The sequence below is a fragment of the Gallinula chloropus genome, assembly GCF_964237585.1.
Source record: "Gallinula chloropus genome assembly, chromosome: Z".
NCBI lineage: Eukaryota > Metazoa > Chordata > Aves > Gruiformes > Rallidae > Gallinula > Gallinula chloropus.
In genome coordinates this window covers 57,123,017-57,135,822 of record NC_140089.1, presented here as the reverse complement: position 1 = coordinate 57,135,822, position 12,806 = coordinate 57,123,017, and the positions used below count along the sequence as shown (strand labels likewise).

The window sequence follows — 12,806 nt, the reverse complement described above, 5'->3', positions numbered from 1 at the left end:
CTTTTCTCTTGTGAATTTTCTCTTTCCATCTCTCATCTTTTTCCTTCACCTTATTATTTTTATGCTTTTTCATGCAGCATTTGCAAACTACACCTGGCTTTTGTTGAGAATTCGGTGTATAGCAAAGTGTTACCTGGGCAAACTTCTTGTTCATCCCTGCCAAGTCAGGAGTTCACAAGGAGATTGTTGATTGTGTGAAGAGTTGGGTAAGCTAAAGGGAGAAGGATGATAGGGAGCATTTAGGCTTCAGGCTTCTCTAATTTTTGCAGGTTTGGGCTTGCTATTGCTGTTCAATGCTTGCTTCACTTTTCAGTTTGGTAATAACAGTAATTTTCCCTCTTGTCCTGGTTTTGGTCAGGATGGAGTTAAATTCATTTGTAGCAGCAGATGGAATGCTGATGTTGTTAATTGCTGTCAGACAGTCAAGGACTTTCTCAGCTCTTCATGAGAAAGGAGGGGCGAGGCCAGGACAGGTGACCTAACTGACCAAAGAGAGTATTCCACGCCAGTTACGTCCTGCCCAGGATATCGGGGGGCTGACGGGAGGAAGGCCGAGGGCGGCTCCGGGACGCGCGGTTCTTGGGGGACGGTCGGGTTCTGGGACGGCTCTGGGTGGCACGGCCTGAGTTGTGGGTTTGGTGAGAAACTGCACTGTGTATCAACAGCTTCATATATTTTTGCTCTAAAGTCCTGTCAGCATTGTTAGACGGTATCTTTCTGTTATCTTAGTAAACTCTCCTTATCCCAACCCACGGGCCTCTTATTTCTTGGTTTTGGGGTTATTTGCCCCTTCCTTTTCCCTTCCCTTACCTCTTACCCTCCCCTCCCCCCCTTCCCTTTTCCCTGCTCTTTTCCTTTAAGGAGCAGGCAGCTGCGTGGATCTCGGCTCTCAGCCGGGGTGAAACCACGACAGAGGTGAAATCAAGCAGCAGCTGAAAGGAGCCTTGATGAAAGAAAGTGTTTCTGGGAGGGTTTGGTCAGTGATTACAGATGTTGCACAGTGGGAAATTCTCTCTTTGTTTGCAGTGTATAATTGGAAGAAGAATGACTTTAGAAATACTTCTGCGAGGAGGAACGTGAACTCCCGTAGGTGAGTGAAAAGACAAAATCTTACTGCAAATTCTTCTGCTTAGTGAACTTTAGGGGAGGGCTGTGTAGCTCCTTTCTGAGGGATGCTGAGATGTGCTCATTCGTCAAGGTCAGTCTGTTCCCCACCAGGCAGTTACTGACCCTTTCATCCTGTCTGCAGAGAAGCTTTCAAGTTAATTGAAAAGGTACTCAGAACCCACAGTCCCTGGGTCATCAGAGGTTTTAGGAGGTGTGCTGCACAGGAACCATACTTGCTTTCCGAGTCTGGGCTCAAATGCTGAATCTTGAGTTACTTTATTTCCTCTTACAACACATACTGGTTGTAAGAGGAAATACACTTTCTCCTTTGTGATTTCAATGCTTTCATTTGCTTTTGATGCTCCTTAGCCTGTCCAGACTAACACTGGCATCCTACTTTTTGTATTTTTCAGTTTGGTCATAACAGTAATTTTCCCTCTACATTAAACATAGCTGTATACACATTTTAAACATCAGTGAGGGTTTTTTCTTTTTTTTAGAGGAACCCCCCCTGTATTTTTGTAAGTGGAGTTCTTTATAAATACCTGTGAGTACTTTTACTCAACACATTACCTAAGGCTTTTCCTCTGATACTTGTTAAATGTAGTAAGCTGTCAGTCCTCAGTAGCTACTGAGGTAATGGATATGATGGAAAATATTTTCCTGCCAATTTTTCAGACATAAATTCCTTTCTGTAGGGTTTTTATGTTATTAAAATGTCCTTATGGAATTGCTACCTCAGGGAGTGGTACAAACAATCTCGGTCTGGTTTACCAGACTTGGGAGGAAGCAGGGGGTTTTAGGTGACTTCCTCTGCACTGAAGACCAAAAATCTCCAGGTGTTAATCTTAGTCTTTCATCCTCTCCTTTTCATCTCCTGAGGCCTTTCTCTTAATTTAGGGGGTTTTAAATAAGCACATAGCTTTACTTTTCCACAAGTAGTGCACTGTGCAGGTGTAGTCAAAGATGCTGAAAGATACTTTCAATGTAATGTGGCCTTCAAAAGAAAAGCCAAAGTTTTCAATTACTGTCACTTCTGATACTCACCAGAGCAGTACGAGACCTGGATTTTACAGGAATTGTGTGCAGTGGAGAACTTGTTCAGTGTAAATGAATGTCATTGTACTTCTAGGTAGGTTGGAAGTAAATTTCCCTGGTTTCTTGTGGCGTGTCTGGAGGTTTCTTTAGCTTCTCCTTTAAGCAGACAGGGTCATAGAGTTCAGGTCACGGAGTCTGGAGCCCTAGGCCCTTGCAAGCTCTGCCACTATGCCTGGTGTTGGAGAAAGTGCTTGCAGTCAGTTTGATGGTGGGTCAGGAGCATCTGGGGCAGTGCTTAAGCTGGAGAGGGCTCCAACTTCAGGGGTAGTTGTGGTTCTTTACGGGCAGAAGGGGGAGACTTCGTTCTCTGTCTTGCTTCTTGCCACCTTTTGCATCCTGTCATGCATCAGCTCTGAAAAGAACAGGTCCTTCTTGGAGTTACTACAGCTCAGTATTGCAGCAAAGACTATCCCTATTTCTCAAGATAAGCTTTTTCTTTATTTTCCTTTCTTTTTGTCTTACAGCTTTCTGTAGCTGAAGGAAAATGGTGGAAGAGAGTGGAATAGAGACAACTCCACCCGGTACGCCCCCACCAAACACAGCAGGGGAGACTACAGCTGCTACCACTGCTGCTACAGGTAGGTCATTAGGTACAGAAACTTCCTCAGAAACTCAGTGATATTTATTCATGTCTTTTTAAAGCACAGCAGTTCATCCAGAGGTGTTGGGATCAACCTAGAGAGCTCTTCTCCAGGCTGATGGGAAGAATTTGTTTCTTTCTCATGGCAGTATGGCATACATCTGACAGAGAGTAGTGTAAATGTTTTTATTATTCTTGAAACTTTTTGATGAAGTCATGTGGATGCACTTAGGGTTTTTAAGGACGTGGGGACAGGGAATACTGGCCAGTACAGTGCACAGTGAGATGAGCAGCACAGAAGGGAGTTCAAACAAGTCTACAGTCTTGTGGGGGATAGTGAGAAACGTGGACGATCACTTGGATTTTACTATTGTGGGTGGTAATCAGAGCACTGAATCTGATTTTTCCAGAGTCTGAACCCCATGTGCTTGACTACCGAATGCTCAGTTTTCTGACACATCTGGTAACATTACCTTGAGTCACACTAGTGCCGTGGACTCCCGAGTGGAGCGCTCTTAGCCCCAGGAGGATGTGCTGGGCGATCCATTGGGTGCAGGAAGAAAATACCAGAGCATTCCTTTATAATAGTTTTATCTAAAAAAAGAAGAAAAATCAAGCTTTACTCATATTGAAGATACTTCTTGGCATATATTTCAGAAACCACCAGAGACGTGGTAAAAATGTCTGTAATATTAAATGCAAACAATATGTTGACAAATGGATTTGTCAGGAAATTCTGTTGGAAGGAGACATAGAAAACATTGCTGATGATTATAAGAAACAAGCATGAGAACAGATCACAGTATGGAAGGTTTGCTGTACAGATGTTCCTAACGTGTTTCTGCTTATGGTTTTTGCTAAATTCTGTTTCAGTAATGAAATACAGAAAGAACAACTTTATTGTCAAATGCTGAAGGAGGGCTGTGCTGGAGAAGCTGCATCCTCAACAGTGAATGATTTCTTTAATAAAAGCCATGTTTTTATTAAGACTGCCTCAGAGTAACCATTGATGGAGTGATTGCTTTGACTAGGCTAAAAATGGATTCTCGAATAAGGTTACCGATCTATTTCCACCCATGACATTTATTGACCGCCTCATTCATAGGCAAGTTACTGCAGCAGTGAAAGTGGAGCTGGTGCACAAAGGGCTACAGGATGCCAGCAGTGTGGTTAACTTTATAGAAGTTCTCTTTAAATAGTAGGGGTTGTTTTTAGCTGCACCTTGTAATGGTAGAGGAAGTGACCGTGAAACTTTTGTGCATCGCACAGAGGTTTGCTGGTTGTCTTGTGGCAAGGGATTTAAATATGGCTTCAGCTTTCTTCTTGTACCAAAACAGACTTGCAGACTCGCTGACATTTTCTGTGATGACAAGTGGCCATCAGCAGTGTGCTACCCAGTAGTTATTTAAAAAAACCCCAAAACACACTTACAGTTTGTCCCTTCAATATAAAGGTGGTGTTTTAAGGAGGAGTGATCTACTTCTTTGTAAGAAAGTCATGCGTTTGAGAAGGTGTTTTGAAAAGTGGAATTTCCTGAGCTATGTAAAAATCTTCCAGATGAATTAGCTTTGGTGGATTTTGAGCCCATTTGTTAAGAATACCAAGGTGCAACACCACCTGATGATTTTTCCAGAAGAATTGAATGACATCAAGGAAGATGAACATTTGCTAGCTGAATTTCAAGATAAGCCTTCATATACTTGATGGCTGGGAGACGAAAACAAATAGCATGGTTTTGTAAGCACATCCAGCAACACCTTTTCATTTGGGTCTGTGTGTCTTTGTAAGGCATCTTTTCCAGGTGTGACAACCATTAAAGCCATGATTGGAATATAGAACCAGACCTTCAAATTGCTGATGATAACCCAAGATTATAAAAATGATGAGGCTTCTGTAGTGACATTGCTCACACTACAATATTATTAATGGTATTCTATATTGTGCTAACCGTTAATAACATAACATATTGTTTTATGAATATACTATTAAAATACTAATTTTCAGTGGGAGCAGAAGAGTTTCTTGATCTTTATCTCATCCTTTTAATATTTCTGTTCTGTATGTTTTAAAATCTATGGAATATACTAGGACAGTGGCCCATGTAAGTATTTTGTAGCTATGTTGGGGGTGTGCATGTTCCATTTTTTATTGACTGGTGTGCGTGATAAAGTTTGGAAACGACCTCCTTACGGTAACTTGGCACGTCACTTGACTGTCATCAATGTTTAGGCTGAGTGCAGTTTCACATCTGAGCTGATCCAACAGCTTAGTGCTGTAAAAACCAGTGTTTTCTGTTTCTCTGGCTTAATTTTCTGTCTAAATTTGGTTTAGAGAACAAAATTGGCTTATCCAAGGATCAGCTGGGGGCCAGACTGAAACACAGAAAGCAGAGGGTTTAGGAGCCTGGGTAGCTGGGTGCCAGGGAAGAGAGGGCTGCCTGGTGCTCAGCCCATCTCATAGACCTGTACCTCTGCAGTAAGTCCCAGCCTCACAGGTCCCCTGAGTGCATTTCTTAATCTAAAGAGGGACACTTCCTGCATCTTTGTTATTCCTGTGGATGAAGCAGGAAGAAGCGTGCTAGCTGGAAATTTCTGAGGCCCACTTCATCTGCTACAAAATGGGTAGTCAAATGTTGACTCGTCTTTTTAGCTGTGATAAATAGGGTCAGAGAAGAAAAGAGATTCCAGGCTACTATCTCCAGAAATTGAGGGCAATTGGTGGTGGTTGCAAACTCAAGCAGAACTAAACTTTTTTCCTTTGAAAGGAGAAAAGCAGACTTGGTCAAAACTTACTTGTAAACTAGCTGAACAATTACATACCTGAATCTCTGAGATGAAGGCTCGGTGTTTCTAAAATTCCATTTGTCTTTTTTTCCCCTAGCTTTGTCCAGTCCCCTTGCTACACCAAGCCTGTCATCTTCTCCTGAGTGCTCAGCACCTCTGGCAGCTGGAGCATCTCCACTTCCTCCTCCTATGATGACTTCATCTTCTTTTCCACTTGTGCCATCTGCAACAGTTTCTACTATGGCGCCACCTCTAACTCCAGCCCGACCTCCAGTTGCCCCTTCGTCTTCTGTGTCGCAGTTCTCTACAGCTCCTTCATTAAGCTCTACTGCTGGCTCTGGTCTTCCTGCACCTCCTGCTGGTCCCCCGATTTCAGGATTTTCCATGTCTTCAACGTATGATATCACCAGAGGCCACGCTGGTCGAGCACCACAGAGCCCACTGATGCCATCATTCTCTGCACCTCCCGTCACAGGTAACCTTTTGTATATAGACCTTTGTGCTTGTGAGACAGGATGAGGGGTCTCCTGGGTGGCTACTTCAGCAGTCTGCTAGAGTCCCACAAGTTCAGCTTCTTTAGTATTCTTGTGACACTTAATTACTGAGTAGCTGCGCTCGGAGGAATGGAGAATGGCCTTTGAAGTACGATCACGGTGTAGGACAAGAGTCCTCTTCCACAGAGTTCTGCTAGCACTCAGGCTCACAGAAAAGTGTTTGAGAGCAGTATTTTAAAATGTGCCCAGGAAAGCCCAGCTGACCATTTATTTCTGTGTTGCTGCTGTTCAGCTCAGAGGCAATTTCAGCCATTGTATTTCCACGGAATGGTAAGGTATCTCAGGCTGTAATCTCCTAATGGGCAAGTTTTTGTTCTGAGAAGCTCGCTATCTGTAAGAAGTCGTCTGTCACATGAGAGTAGCTTCTCTTTTCTTGCTTCTGGCTACTAAATTGCATCAGGACAGTGAAAAATACTTGCCTGCCATGCAAGCGAGTGCTGTAGTTGCTGAACTGAGGTGATTTTCTACTAGCCTAATGGAAACTTAGCTCTTCAGCAGCAGTTGGGCCAGGCTTTAACCATTGTTTGTGACATGTCTTTTAAGCAGTCTGTCCAGAAAGACCTATGGAAATTTGAAGACAATAAAAAGCACCACTCTTAAGCTAACATGTCTTTGTTTAATTTTACACATAAGGTGCAGGTAGGCTCGGTTCTATGAGCAGATATTGTTGAACTCATTCACAGTAGTTGCCTCTGCTAAACTCTAACAAGCAGGATTGTTCTGGGGCCTTCAAGAAATGAAAGGAATCAGCCCAGTATTATTCTATTCTTCCTGTTCATTTTCCTGTAAAACAATTGCATGTTGCTACGGCATAAGAAATGAAACGCAGTACTTGTGTCTTGTTTTTCCCTCTTCCTAGGTGTCTTCGCAGATCCTATTACTCAGCAAGCAACTTTCTCTTCCCCTTTGGCTCCTGGAACTGGTTCTGCAATCACTTTTCCTGAGGAGCTTGAAGACCCCAGAGTAGCTACTGCCCAAGGTGGAACACCTGCTGGAGGGCTGTGGGGGTTTATAAAGCTCTGTGGTTTTGTATGTTACCTTTCAGGAGGAACTACCATTTTTTGTTGTCTCTAACAAGATACAACTTTTAAGGGCATGTTGCTCTAGGTCCTGTCTTTCCTCTGTGCTCAGTTGCAGGTGGCTGTTTTTAATAGGCGCGTTTGCTGAAACTGTGCTTCTTTCCTTTCCAGAAGAGGAATGACTACATAAATGCAGGCGTCTAGGTGCTCGTGACAGGGAGATCCTTCTACCTTAGAGGTTTTGTCACATGCCCTTAAATCATGGGAAATGTCAGAACCTCTTTGATTCTTTGTACATCCTGGTTTTTTTTATCATTTCCTAATGAACTGAATTGGTTTTTTAGGGGATGCAAGTCCTGCCTGTTCTAAACCAAACAAGTCTCCTCAGGGAGAGGGAAATAAGTGTTTCTTCCACTGAGGAGGGGTTTCTTAAGAGGTGTCTGTGGTATTTTGTAGGATTTTTCTATTCCGCTAGAGGGCACGGAGTGTATAATGCAGAACAGATAATCCTTGTGGTGCGATCTAATTGTAGAGAGGAAATAAGCAGCAACAACTGACAGCATCTCATGAGCCTGTAACCTTTTTGGAGCTGTGACATGCTACATCTGAGTAGTGTCGTGAAGGCTGTGGCAGAAAGATGCAGGGACTGTGTGTGAGCTCTGAGCTGCCTTCAGGAGCAACACTACTATCTGTACTGTGCAATAGTAAATCGGAAGGAAGAATCAAGATTGACGTCCCAGTGGGACTGGAGACTTTTGGAGGGGCTTTCAAGGCCTTTTGAAGAAGAAAATCTGGAAGAATGAGTTGTGTGTGACGTGGCAGAGGGAGCCCTCCCTTACTCCAGTCATCTTGACAGTGCTACAGTCTTAAAGAGCAAGATTAATCGTCCATCAGTATGGTGAGAGCAGAGTTGTCGTGCTGCTTTTTTCTAGGGCACGTGTCTTATAATCATAAAAAGACAGCTTCTTTGGTCTTCAAGTGAAAATGTCTTCCAGTCACCATATTCCTCTTGCTTTTTTGCGATAGAAGGTAATGTTCCAGAAGAGAAGGTTTTCCTTGTGACATGATTTTGTAGCCCGTTTGAAAGGGCAGTAGTGAATTAGTTGAGAAGCCAATCTCATCCACGTTATTGTTGCCTGTATACCAGTAGGTTCCAGCAAGTGACCTATGTCTGTTTCTGGAGAATGTGTATGATTGACTTCAACCCAAATGTAGATTCTTTGATTGGAGTATTAAATGTTGTACGTGCTCTGTGTTTTCCATGACCTCTGAGAATTTCCTAGGTGGAAGAATGAGGAATCATTAGTTGTACTGAAGCTGTCAAGTGTTGGATGTGTGGAAGCACACGTCAGAGTCAGGTTTTTAAACATCAGACAGAATCTGTGAGGCTTAACTGTCATTTTTTGCAGAAATGCAAGCTGGATTCTCTGTTGAAGTGCATACACGGCAGTGCTGCAGTTATCTCTGTTTCTGCTCTTGAAATCGATTGAACTACTTTTTGCTCTGCTGTTCTTCAGAAATCCAACACCATTCTTTCAGATGTCCCTCAAGGTAGATAATAGGCCAGTAAGACCTTGTCAGTGTTTGTGCTTACATTTAATGAACTTTTAGGTCTGTCAGCAGCTCCACCTGGGATTTGGCTGGAGAAGATAGAGCGTTTTTTCAGCGTTGTTTAGAATCTACTTATAAATTGAGGAATTTCAGCTCAATTTCAGCTGTAAAAATATTTGTTAGTAATGGGCCATTCAAAAATAGGTCCTCTTGTCTGTAAGGTCATAAAAAAGAGGCTCTTCAGTTGGAGTTGTCACAGTTTGAGTCTAGCTACCGAGTCTGATGATAGCTGTAATTAGTATTTGTTAAATGTTCAAGACTTCCCGTCCCAGAATAGGAGGAAATCAAGTGTGTTGCCCACCATCACTGGCAGGCCTGTTTCTGCATTGGTGCGTGAGAGGATGGCGGTGATGATATTTGGCCTTTGCTGTATCCGAAAAGTCACGCACTCCTGGTCACGTCTTGCAGCATTTGTGCTGGCGAGTGAGATGCACCAGGCATTACAAAGTGTAAATGTGGTAAGAAGACCACGAAGCAGCTTAATACTTGGGTTTTGTTTGGTTGGGTTTTAACTGTGCTATTGTGAGTTTCTTGGGGAAAAACGAGAAAATGATATGGAAGTCTGTTTGCTTATGTTTAGGGTGTAGCTGAGAATCCCATGGTGAAGTCTGTTCTTGATAAACCCAAACATTCAGTGGAGACCATGATTACACCGCTGGACCCTGGCATGGTTCCATATATCAGTAAGTATTTGTGACAAACCATTAAGTAATGCATAGAATGTTAGATTAATGTAACAGCACTTGAAGTTTATCTGGAGAGTGTGTTAATTCTGTCACAGTTACGTGGTGATTTCTCAGGTGCGTTGTCCAGTGAGACTCTCACTCTGCAGGCTGATTTTTTTATGTGCGTCTTAAGGTTCATTTACTTGTGTATTCTGCTGTAGTTTAGGTAGTAGCATAGTAATACCCTTCAGTTCAGGTTGTGAGAGATGAGCAAGTTACAGAGAACAAAACGGTGACAAGTCCTTGTCTGTAATCTGGAAGTCACATACTTTTTTCCCTCCCTGTTTCTCTGTTTGAGGGAGTGATATGGAATTGAGTTTAAAATATGCTGTATGTGTTCTGTTGGATCTGGTGATTAAATCCCGGTGTGTAAGGTATCGCATTGAGGGTCGACAAGCCGAAAGGTAAGCGTGCTCACAACGGTGTTTACATCGCTTTTGAGGCTTTCTTCTGACTTTCAGCTGTTCTGCTTTTCTAGCCCAACAGTATTTATACTATTTTAGGAAGCTCAGCAAACTTGAAGCAGTTCCTGAAACACTTGGGAAGAACATTGAAAAGGCTAAAACAGTCTAATAAAGTCTCAACTACCAGAAGGGAGGTTGTGGGGAGGTGGGCAATGGTCTCTTCAGCCAGGAGAGAGAAGATAGGAGAAGGGGAAATGGCACAAAGCTGCGCCAGCAGAGGTTTAGATTGGATATTAGAAAGAAATGTTTACTGAAAGGGTTGATGATCTACAAAGGTCTCTTCCAGTCGTATGATTCTGTGATTTTGTGAAGTATTGCTGAGCATTGAGCCTGGAATGAAAAGCATAGTATCTCAGTTAGAGCTTTAAAATGAATAGGAAGGAGCAGCATTGTGGTAGTCACAATTTTGTGTTTTACTAAAGTACAACCTGTGGGCTACGCTGCAGGTTTAAAAGTAAGTAGTAAAGTACCTCCAGCACAGAGAAGGGCAATGGAAACGTAGGATGAGAGAGTGGTTTGGTTTGGAAGTGACCTTACAAATTGTCCTCAGCAGAGGGGGCTGAAACTCTCTGCACTAGACCACACTGCTCAAAGCCACATCGAGCCTGACCTTAAGCACTTCCAGGGATGGGGCATTGACCCAGAAAAATCTGATTTTCCCTAAGGGGAATGTCAGTCTGTGGCATTGGGAGACTTCTCCTTTTCTTGTTTTTGGTGTAACTTGCCGCCTGTTCCGTTAGATCATTCTGAAGCTGCTTGTTGGAATAGCCTTTGGGGTTCTTGTGCAAACGCGGTCACAGCAGTGAAGAACATTTATGTCCATTTTCTTCTAAAGCAGTTGATTGCCATCACATCTGGCATGCATTGTGATATGACTGTAGTTTGAAAGTGTATCAGGCATTTGTTCTTAGTCTGTCACTAGCACAGTACTTTGGGATGAAAACTAAACATGAGAAATTGAATAGGAAAAATGTAATCAGAAGTTAAGAGAGCCTTTGAGACTGGGTTGTCTCCCAACTAATTCTGTAGGTGAAAGACAGGTTGATCAACACTTGCCAAGGATCTTCCTGAACAGCTCCATTCTTAGATTTAGTATGTAGGAATTCATTGTGCAGCTTTTCAAACAGCTGTGCTGGCCCAGAAGAAGAGTTAGCAAGGGTTGTTTCACCACCTTTTAAAAATACACAGTTGTTCCTTGTATCTAGGTGGAACCGTCTCCTTGGCCAATACCTAAACCCAGTGACACCAACTATTTTGTATTCTGTTTCTTCAATGTAAGCAAACCATTTCCTCCATAAAAAGGGGGTATTTTCTCCTAACTGCTGTGGCAGCATTCACAGCAGAGTGAAGCTTATCCTCATAGCAATGTATTAGCTGAAACAATTTTATATGGAGGTAAAGGAGAAAAATAGACATGTTGCTTTACCTGATTAGCTACTGCAGCGTAGTGGTAATAGTGTTTGTATGGCAACTCAGAGTGAGAACAGGGTTGGAGTAAATGATTCCTTAGCTGGATAGGTACCAGAACAGAGAGGGTCTCTTCACTGGACAGAGTTGGTCCAAAGCTCTGAAAGGATCAAAGCACAACAGATCTTAAGATGCAAAAATGTTGATGTGAGTAACAGGATATATTCTGATACTTTAGTGAGTTTTATCATAGCTTGTGTTACTGTTTGAGATTCCTGTTTGGGAAAGGCTATGGTGCTTTTTCATGACTTTTGTTTCTTGTTTTTCTACTGTTGATAAAAAGAGTAATTTTTTAAAATCGCTGTTTTCTGTTTAACTTGAAAATTCTGCTCCACAGGGGTTTTTTGCACTCATCTCTGAGTGTTGTATGATGTGATTGAAAGAGAATGTTGTCTAACAGATCATGTTCCCATGTAGGGAGCCCAAGAAAGAATAGACAGCTTGCGCCGGACTGGAGTAATCCATGAAAAACAGCCTGCTGTATCGGTAGAAAACTTCATTGAGGAATTGCTTCCTGACAAGTGAGAACTTGAAATATATCCCTGAGGTGGGGAGAGGGTTGTTTCTCATTGACTCAAAGGGTCTTGCTTCCAGTGCTTTAAAGAATAAAATGTCATTTATATGTAGACACATATAAAATACATGAAACAACAGGAACCATAGAATTCTTTAGATGGGAACACAGGCACTACAGTTTTTCATATATACATGAACTGATACATGCAAATTTGATTTGAAAAATGCTGGGATGCCTTGATGTAAGTCATTGTTACATTTTTAACTACAGTTGTATTAGAGGTTGTAAAACGGTCATCATTCAAGAACTAACATGTTGCTTTTCAACAGACTCTAACTTGGCTGTCATTGCAGGTGGTTTGACATTGGATGTCTGATTATCGAGGATCCAATTCATGGAATTCATCTGGAAGCTTTTACCCAAGCAACACCAGTGCCTTTGCAATATGTTCAGCAGGTGAGTTTTCTGTTTTCTTATTAAAGTTGGATTAAGACTTCAGATTTAAGATTTAATTTATGATGTCAGCCCTTACTGGTAGTAGCTACACTTGAATTTCTTAGTTTATAAAATGAGGATCAAAATATTTTTGAGTCATGCATTGCCTAAAAATCTTCAGGCCTTTGTAGAAAAGCAGTTCTCCCTTGGGAGTCTTCATTCTGCAGTACATGGCACTTGAGCCGCTGATTTTAATTCTTGTTAAAGAAGAAGAAATATTCCAAGAAGAAGTTAACCAAGGAAAAAATAACCTCAAAGTACTCCCTCAGAAAAGGAAGTACAGCTTTAATTATTGAATTGTTGTCATCAATCTGATTCCATGACTCACAAATGTTTAGATAGATAAGAATCCTCACTCTTCCTTAGGTGCAGAAGGAGGTCTTGTA

General features: G+C 42.2%; 1 protein-coding gene across 1 annotated transcript in view; it reads left to right on the top strand.

Moving 5' to 3' along the window:
- LOC311203712 (uncharacterized protein) overlaps positions 1-12,806 on the top strand; it is a gene marked incomplete at its 5' end in the record, with an annotated part of 40,636 nt that overhangs the window by 4,735 nt on the left and 23,095 nt on the right.